Here is a 9,620-nt window from a genome sequence, read left to right as displayed (position 1 = left end):
TCCGCCTTCGATGGGCCGAGTTCCCGACGACGCTGGCCAGGTGTGGTCCCAGCGGTTGTGAGCCTGGCGTGCGCGCAGTGACCAGCGCTGCCACACTTGTCCAGGATCCGTGCCGCTGGCCTGGGGGGGCTTTTGCTAGGGCTGGAGGGAGTCGTGGGGGTAGCCAGGGGTGGGCTGTGGGGTCGGGGTGTACAGCTCCAGTTTGTCAGCCCTGCGCATGCGCGGTCCGGGACCTGCCGATTCTCTGGCCGTTTTCCACTTGATCTGTGGGTGTTTCACGCGGCACCGGTGTTAGCCCCTCACTGGTACCAGAATCGGTGAGGATTTTGCGCCGATTTTCCTGTTGTGAAACACCATGGATCCTCCGCGGGCTTCGGCACTTAGCCTCAGGAACGGAGAATCCAGCCCACCAACTTTCACCTGTCCAATTTTCCCAAACAAAGATCTGCTGCAGACAACTGGTTAATATCACAACTTGCACAACAGTGTGCAGTGTCACAAGTCAAATCACAGGAGTTTCAGTAAAAATAAATGATCCAAATGTGGTTATTAATTAGCACACATTTCGGAGTTTCACTTGCAGTTACTAATGGACTGAGTGTAAAAAATAGAAACACGAGTTTGATAGGAGTGCACTTCAGAGTATATAGTGGGTTATAATGTATTACCAGAACCTGATGTGTTCAAAGGGAAGGAGGAAGTATAATAATATAGATATCTGCATTATAATGGAAAAACTATGAATTATGTGACTTGGTACAGTGTAATCCACATCGCTAGTTATAAATTGGGACTGAATCCATTTATCGGTTTTGTTTGATGCCCTGATCACATCATCAAAAATTACGCTAAAGTCTACAGTTATATTCTTTGTTGTAGCCGTAAAGAAAAAGAATCAGGTGACGCACGTAGAGTTCGTATAATATAGAGCATGGGGTTTATTTACCAGATGCTGCTCAACAGGGTACAATAGTGAACTCCACATAAACGCTCCAATTATATCATTGCGTAACACGTGACATTACACCAGCCAATGGTGTTACTCTGATACGTAACACCCCGCCTTCTTTACTCCTTTAGTGTCCTGGCATTTTTACTTCATCACACACTTCAATACAGATCCAACACATTAGGCCATAACTAACATTGTTATGTTATGGATATCCATGATGTGGAGATGCCGGCCGGCGTTGGACTGGGGTGAGCACAGTAATAAGTCTTACAACACCAGGTTAAAGTCCAACAGGTTTGTTTCGAATCACTAGCTTTCGGAGCTTCACCTGAGGAAGGAGCTGTGCTCCGAAAGCTAGTGATTCGAAACAAACCTGTTGGACTTTAACCTGGTGTTGTAAGACTTCTTACTTTGTTACGGATAGTAAGACAGTCTTTTGAGTGGACGCCTGTCTCATATTGGCAGAACACGACGTTCAGGAACTTAACTCTTATGGGTGCCAAGAGTGTCTTCCTGTACATTGGTTAGCATTACATCTGGCGAAACCAATTCAGGAACTGTCTCTGGTTGTGTGGATAATTCTGTCATAACAAATTCCTTAATTTTGGCAGTTGTAGTCCTCACGTCAGGCATGTCAGTATTCACACTCTGCAGTGAAAACATCTGGTACAGATTCTGTACTCTCACTAAGTACGGACAATAATTGGTCGGTGTGCTGACACCAAATTCGTTCATCATCAGATTGAACTATATAAAATTGGAGCCGTTTTTGCTAGCACAATTTCTGAGTCCATTTATCGCCTGAAGTGTTGTTTCTCGTAAGAACCCGTTCCCCACAGTCAAAGACTCTGCTTTTGGAATGTTGTCCACTTCTAGCCACTTGTGTCTGATGTTGCTGCCTGACTATCTCTGAAGTTGAAGGGGGAGTCATAAGGTTGAACTGTGCGTGCAGTTTCCTTTTGGATATCAGTCTAGCCAGAGAACTTTATTGTTGTTGATGCGCAGTGTTTCTGTATGTCATTTGAAAACTATTGACACGTTGAGGGAGAGAGCCTCTACCCCTCAGAATTGAGCGATAGTATGAAACGTTTAGCTAAGTTGTTGATTGCTGGATTGTAGTCGGCAGATTTGATAGGGAGCAAATGCCACATCCCTTCAGGTAGTCCTCGAATAAGCCGTTATCGCTCACAACTCGATCGGGTCACCTAAACCTCGCAAATACCTTGTCAAGCCTTTCTATGGTCTCTTCAATATTTGTCCATTTCCTGATGGCAACCTCTGGCCACTTCGAATGTGTCAACATGACCAAAAACATGTGTCCTTCACTGGTCCCGCAAGTCGACATGCATTCTTTGCCATGGCCTGGCAGGCCATTCCCATGGAAGCAAAGGATGTAGTGGAGGTTCATTTCTCAAAATAGCACAAGATTGGCATAGTCCCACCTTCTCCTCTATTTGGGCATCCAACCCAGGCCACTAGAAGTAGCTTCTTGCCAACTCCTTCAATCTAACTACATTGGGATTGCCCTCGTGTAGCTGTTCCAGGATTCTATTTCATAGACTCTGCAGAATGATTACCCTAATATTCACAATAATACTTAATTTTGTACTGTCAACTCATGATGTCTGGTAAAATATGGTTTACGGTCTGGATTCTTTCTGTGCTAGTGGTAGAGTGTCTTTTTGCATCATGTCCAACACCTTCCCCATCATCGGATCGGTTTGTGTAAATTTTCACACCTGAGAAGACATTACTGGAACTTTTTTCACATGAGACAGATAGAATATGTAGTTGACATGTTCATTAGATACGTGCTTATCATTTTGGTCTTGTTGATCTTACAGCGGCAGTCTAGACCAAAGAATCCGCGCTCACGTGCTATTCAAACCTACGATATTCGATGGCATAATAGTGTGCCAACAAGATTAATGTTGTGAATGACTAGCAGCAAGGGAAATGCAGCCCAAAAATTGTTAAGGGACAATGGTCAATGGAATAAATTGACGGCCAAATAAATAATGGTGCAACCTTTGAATACCAAAATAAATGCGGAGATCTTCTTTCTAAAGTTGAGCATGGTTAGACTCAGCCCTGGTCAACGTCCTGAAAGCAAAGGTCGCTCTTTGCCTGAAGGCATTATATATGCTCAACAACTGCTCCAACCCCACAGGGTGTTACATTGCAAGCGAGCGGCAGATGCTGTTTTGGGTTATAATACACCAATAACTGATTCCCGGAATTTTCTCTTGGCATTTTTGTAAGAATCCTCACAATCTTTCATCCAGAGCCATTTGTTTTGTTACAAAGCAACATGTGTAAAGGCTTTGTTGCTAAGTGCGGTACATCGTAATTTAATAATCTTAGAAATGACCTTAACTGAGTCACATTCTGCAGTCGTGGAGCATCCAGGATCACCGACATCTTCTCAGGTTCTTTGTGAAGACTATTTTGGTCGATGATGTGTCCAAGATAGTGAATAAAAGATTTTTTTAAATTCACACTTCTCTTTCTTGACCCTGAGATTATGGAGATGCAGCCTTGCAGGAGTAGTTTCTAGGTTCTTTACATTCTCTACATTGTTCAGACCTGTGATTAAAATGTCACCCAGGTAGCATTGCAAACCCCACAGCCCACACAAGATCAGATGTATAGATCGTTGGAAGAGAACCATTGCTGACATTATCCCAAACGGAAGCCTATGTTCACAAATCAGACTCTTGGGTGTTACTATGGTCAGTAATGGTTGAGGCTCAATAGCTACGTTCATTTGCTTGTGGGGTCAATTTGACTAAATTTGTGACCGCCTTAGAGGCCTGCAAAAGGATCTTCGTCAAGTGATAGAGGCTACTGATCAGTACATAATACAGGGTTGATAGTCATTTTGAAATCCCTGCGTATTTGTACTGAACCATTCTTCTTTAAGACCGCGATGATTGGGGTTGTCCATTCACTGGTCGTAACAGGCTCACCAACTTCTGACTTCCATAACCTTGAGTTCTTCGTCCACCTCTAGGCCAAATACAGTACGTCACGGTACGCACATTTAAACACTTAGCACGTTGTCTTTATCTTGAGTTTCACTTCAACCCATCATGGATCCAAGTGACTCCTCGAACACCGTTGCATACTTTCTCAGAAGTGGTTGAAGATCGTTCGTAGAATCAGCAAGTTGGTTCATGATGGCCCAGTTCAGTTTAATCTTCCTTATCCAAGATCTCCTAAACAATGCTGGTATGTGTCCTTGATCAATGTGAAGAGGCAGCTCCACTTTCTGCTTGTTAACTTCCACAAGCACCTTGATGAAGCCCTTCAGCAACATGTCCTCCTCGGGAGATGTCCTCAAGACCACATTAGATGGTTGTACTGGCGGATACTTCAATTTCTGCCGGTGTATTGATTCACGTGTAAGTGACATTGCAGGACCCGTATCCAATTCCATTTTAAAGGTGTTGCCCATTTAATTTTGGATAAACCCAAAATCGTTGCTGCTCTCTTTGTACCGCTAGAACACGGAGCTTAAATTTCTTAAGCTGACTTGATGCTTTGGTACTCGGTGAGTTTTCAGCTGGATCACTGAACTGGTAAACTCACCTTGTAGACTTGCAGTATTTTTCTCGGTACACTTATTTTGTGCTGGAGGTTGGCATGACCAAGATAAGTGTACTGAAAACTTCAATCCTCTATTTGAAGTAAACCCCAATAATTCGCAGTTGTCTGATAGATTTTTTTCTCTTTTTGAAAACCCTTTCACTTGCACTAGCAGCTGTTGTGATCGACCAGACTATTCGCCAACGCCCCGCTACAACTATATGGTGTCCAAGTATTTATTGGAGAGTTATTTTGACTTGCCACAATGGTGATTTCACCTTGGAAGTTGACGATATTTCTCCCGACCCACTCCCGATGGACTTGGATCTCTGTTAATTATTCCTTCTTCTAGCTCACAAAACCGTCAATGAAAATAGTTTTTCTCTCTTTTTTTGTTTACGGCCCGTATCTCGTCACCCGTTTCTCTTTTGCCGCAAGGAAAAAGAATCAGAGGTGGCACACGTCAAGTTCGTACAACATAGTGCAAGGGGTCTATTTACAAGATGCTGCTCAAACAGGGTACAATAGTGAACCCCACAAAAAACGGCAAAATGCTCTGGTGACCTCATTGCATAACACGTGACATTACACCTGCCAATGGTGTCACTCTGATACACAACATCTACCTATAGCAGATTGTTTCTCTGCACAATCATGTAAATCATATTCGCTCAAACCGGACACAAATGCTACGAGTAGTCATGCTTGTAATCCATGATTATTTTTAAAAAATTTGTTCACAGGATGTGTGTGTCGCTGGATGGGCCAGCAAATATTGCCCATTCCTAAATGTCGTTGAGAAGGTGCTGGTGGTGAGCCTAGTGATAATATTTATCGCTCGTTGATGGATATGACACAGCATTTTTTAACCATCAAACACATGGGGAAAACAAGATTCTAACGCAGGTAGTCCCAATAAATCAGGCATCATTTCTAAAAAGCAAAGTGAGCATTCCATGTCCTGCACGCACAAGACCTCGGCCCAGACGGTGTTGATGAACAGAAAGTAGGAGCAGCAGGACTGTGTGTGGTCTGACATTGTAACCTGGCCTATGTAGAAACAATGGTAATGGTGATCAGGAAATCGCCTAAATATTTCACATTGATCGTCACAGATATAACCACAGCTTGCATTCCCATAACACTTTGAAGGTAAGGATGCAATTCTCTTTTTCAAACACCCATAAATCAGTGGCCCTGACAATATACTGTAGAAGACACTAATGTTTGACTCACTGTGAACAAGACCATGTGAAATCTGCTAATATAATATACATGCAAATGCAGGTACTTCCCGCCAATGGCTTTCAGTCACGCCCGCCATACTGTCATTGCATCCTCCTGCCAATGGAGGCAATGCACAATGGGAGCTGGAGAACAAATGTAGGTTTCAGGTGGAGTGGGGTTGGAGGTAGGGCTTGACTGTATCCAGATACAAGGCAGCCCACATCAGTCTCTTTTACCTAATGCTTTGCTTAAATGCTAAAATATAAAATGCGTAGCAATTTAAGAAATAAAAAACAGAATCATTTGAAATATTGGGTGGAATTCTCCCAGCCTGCCCATGGCAGGTTCCGTGGCAAGCAACAGTGGAGAATTTAGCAGCGAACAAAAAGTCAAAAACCCGCCAGTGAAAAAATGGTTTGTAATTCTCCCAATGGCAGGGTAATGGTGGCTTGGTTTTCCCACTGCCTGGTGGCATGTGGGGCCATTTATATTCATTTTCATCTCATGAATGTTCATTAAAACAGCTGCCTGCCGGAAGTCTCCTCATGCCTTCCAATCTTGCGCCACACCAGCAGGAAATTATGTTGGGCTCAAACCTGTTTGAAAATAAATCGTCTACACAAGTCAGACCTCTGTTCGCTTGTGACTTTGAGGTGAGCGCAACATGACTGCCTATGGCCTACCTGCCATAGCACTGTACTGCTTGTGTTGCGCCACACTGCTGCCCTCCTGCTCTATGCTTACATTGTCCATATGGGCAGCATTGTGCTGCAGGACCCATGCAGCCTTCACTTTGACCAACTCAAAATTCGCCCGGGGATAGGGTGCGAGGTGAGGGTGGGGCAGATGAAAAGAGGGGGTGCAATAGTGAAGGAAGACTGTGCAAGGGAAGGTTGGGGGGGGGGGGGGTTAGAATCACATCCGGTAGCAATGGGGAAGGAAGGTTGTGCAAGGGCAGGGGGCGGAAAGGGCAAGGGGACACAATGGAAGGCAGAGGAGCAAGGAGGAAGAGGACAGAACATAAAACAGTACATCACAGTAAGATGATGAATGGTAAAAGGCAGAGGGAAGACTGAGGGAAGCTGGAGCCTGACAATGTTGCATGAAAGGGCCAGTCAAGGACAGTAGTGGGAAGTTGTGCTTGGAGTCCGAGGAGATAGGAGAGGTGCTAAATAAATATTTTTCGTCAGTATTCACACAGGAAAAAGACAATGTTGTCGAGGAGAATACTGAGATTCAGGCTACTAGACTAGAAGGGCTTGAGGTTCATAAGGAGGAGGTGTTAGCAATTCTGGAAAGTGTGAAAATAGATAAGTCACCTGGGCCGGATGGGATTTATCCTAGGATTCTCTGGGAAGCTAGGGAGGAGATTGCTGAGCCTTTAGCCTTGATCTTTAAGTCATCTTTGTCTACAGGAATAGTGCCAGAAGACTGGAGGATAGCAAATGTTGTCCCCTTGTTCAAGAAGGGGAGTAGAGATAACCACGGTAACTATAGACCAGTGAGCCTTACTTCGGTTGTGGGCAAAATCTTGGAAAGGTTTATAAGAGATAGGATGTATAATCATCTGGAAAGGAATAATTTGATTAGAGATAGTCAACACGGTTTTGTGAAGGGTAGGTCGTGCCTCATAAACCTCATAGAGTTCTTTGAGAAGGTGACCAAACAGGTGGATGAGGGTAAAGCAGTTGATGTGGTGTATATGGATTTCAGTAAAGCGTTTGATAAGGTTCCCCATGGTAGGCTACTGCAGAAGATACGGAGGCATGGGATTCAGGGTGATTTAGCAGTTTGGATCAGAAATTGGCTAGCTGGAAGAAGACAAAGGGTGGTGGTTGATGGGAAATGTTCAGACTGGAGTCCAGTTAATAGTGGTGTACCACAAGGATCTGATTTGGGGCCACTGCTGTTTGTCATTTTTATAAATGACCTGGAGGGGGGCGTAGAAGGATGGGTGAGTAAATTTGCAGATGACACTAAAGTCGGTGGAGTTGTGGACAGTGCGGAAGGATGTTACAAGTTACAGAGGGACATAGATAAGCTGCAGAGCTGGGCTGAGAGGTGGCAAATGGAGTTTAATGCAGAAAAGTGTGAGGTGATTCATTTTGGAAGGAATAACAGGAAGACTGAGTACTGGGCTAATGGTAAGATTCTTGGCAGTGTGGATGAGCAGAGAGATCTCGGTGTCCATGAACATAGATCCCTGAAAGTTGCCACCCAGGTTGAGAGGGTTGTTAAGAAGGCGTACAGTGTGTTAGCTTTTATTGGTAGAGGGATTGAGTTTAGGAGCCATGAGGTCATGTTGCAGCTGTACAACACTCTGGTGCGACCGCATTTGGAGTATTGCGTGCAATTCTGGTCGCCGCATTCTCGGGAGGATGTGGAAGCATTGGAAAGGGTGCAGAGGAGATTTACCAGAATGTTGCCTGGTATGGAGGGAAGATCTTATGAGGAAAGGCTGAGGGACTGGAGGCTGTTTTCGTTAGAGAGAAGAAGGTTAAGAGGTGACTTAATTGAGGCATACAAGATGATCAGAGGATTGGATAGGGTGGACAGTGAGAGCCTTTTTCCTCGGATGGTGATGTCTAGCACGAGGGGACATACCTTTAAATTGAGGGGAGATAGATATAGAACAGATGTCAGAGGTAGGTTCTTTACTCAGAGAGTAGTAAGGGCGTGGAATGCCCTGCCTGCAACAGTAGTGGACTCGCCAACACTAAGGACATTCAAATGGTCATTGGATAGACATATGGACGATAAGGGAATAGTGTAGATGGGCTTTAGAGTGGTTTCACAGGTTGGCGCAACATCGAGGGCCGAAGGGCCTGTACTGCGCTGGAATGTTCTATGTTCTATGAAACGCTGACAAATGTGGGTCAAAGAGGTATCACATCATTTACTGGAAGAGGTAAGGGTTTGCTCATTAGCGTGGCACATGAGTGATATTTCACAGGAAGACTCAGAAGTTGGGGGTGCTGCGGTTTGGGAGGGTCACTGTTGTCCTTAGTCTTCATTGTAATGGGAAACTATGTGAAGGTTACCATTTGTGTTCAGGGGCTTCAGATACGAGTCACAGAATGCAGAGATTCCCGTTGTAAAATAGAAAGAAGTTACAGATGACATGCAGTCCAGAGGCTATGCGGACCTCAGAGTCAGACGTTAGAGAGGAGACAGTGCAGATGTGCAGCAGGTATGTCGCAGCAATCACTGGGAGCATGGTGGTCTCCGGCTGCAGGGAGGGGCAACGACTGTGTGCTGCACAATAAAGAAGCACAGCCATGTGCAAGGCAGGCTTACAGTCAATGTCCGTGGGCTTGGCGGGATCTGTACTGGGCTGCAAAGGGAATGGTGAAGGTGACTTGGGGCATCTATACCAAGTCTTCTCTATCTACAGGCTCCAGATGCCCTAATGAGATGAGTGCACCATTCTTTGTAATAGCAAATTAACTTACCTTTCAGTTCCTCATAACAAAGAACAGTCCAGCACAGGAAAAGGCCCTTCAGCCCTCCAAGCCTGCGCGATCATGATGCCAGTCTAAACTAAAACCTCCTGCACTTCCTCGGTCCATATCCCTTCATTTCCATTCTATTCAACTGTTAGTCAAGATGCCTCTGAAACATCCTTATCATATCTGCTTCCACCACCTCCCCCGGCAGCACTTTCTAGGCACTCACCACCCTCCGTGTAAAAAAAACCTGTCTCGCCCATCTCCTCTAAACTTTCCCCCTCGCACCTTAAACCTAGTAATTGACTTTTCCACCCTGGGAAAAAGCATCCGACTATCCATTCTGTCCATGCCACTCATAATTTTATAATCTCTAGCAGGTCGCCCCTCAACCTCCATCGTTCCAG

General features: G+C 44.8%; 1 protein-coding gene across 3 annotated transcripts in view; it reads right to left on the bottom strand.

Moving 5' to 3' along the window:
• Window positions 1–9,620, bottom strand: part of nexmifb (neurite extension and migration factor b) — a 342,720-nt gene that overhangs the window by 140,972 nt on the left and 192,128 nt on the right. The gene's annotated exons all lie outside the window — the stretch shown is intronic.

Source organism: Scyliorhinus torazame, chromosome 5 (assembly GCF_047496885.1).
Source record: "Scyliorhinus torazame isolate Kashiwa2021f chromosome 5, sScyTor2.1, whole genome shotgun sequence".
NCBI lineage: Eukaryota > Metazoa > Chordata > Chondrichthyes > Carcharhiniformes > Scyliorhinidae > Scyliorhinus > Scyliorhinus torazame.
This window is presented reverse-complemented; position numbering and strand designations above follow the sequence as displayed.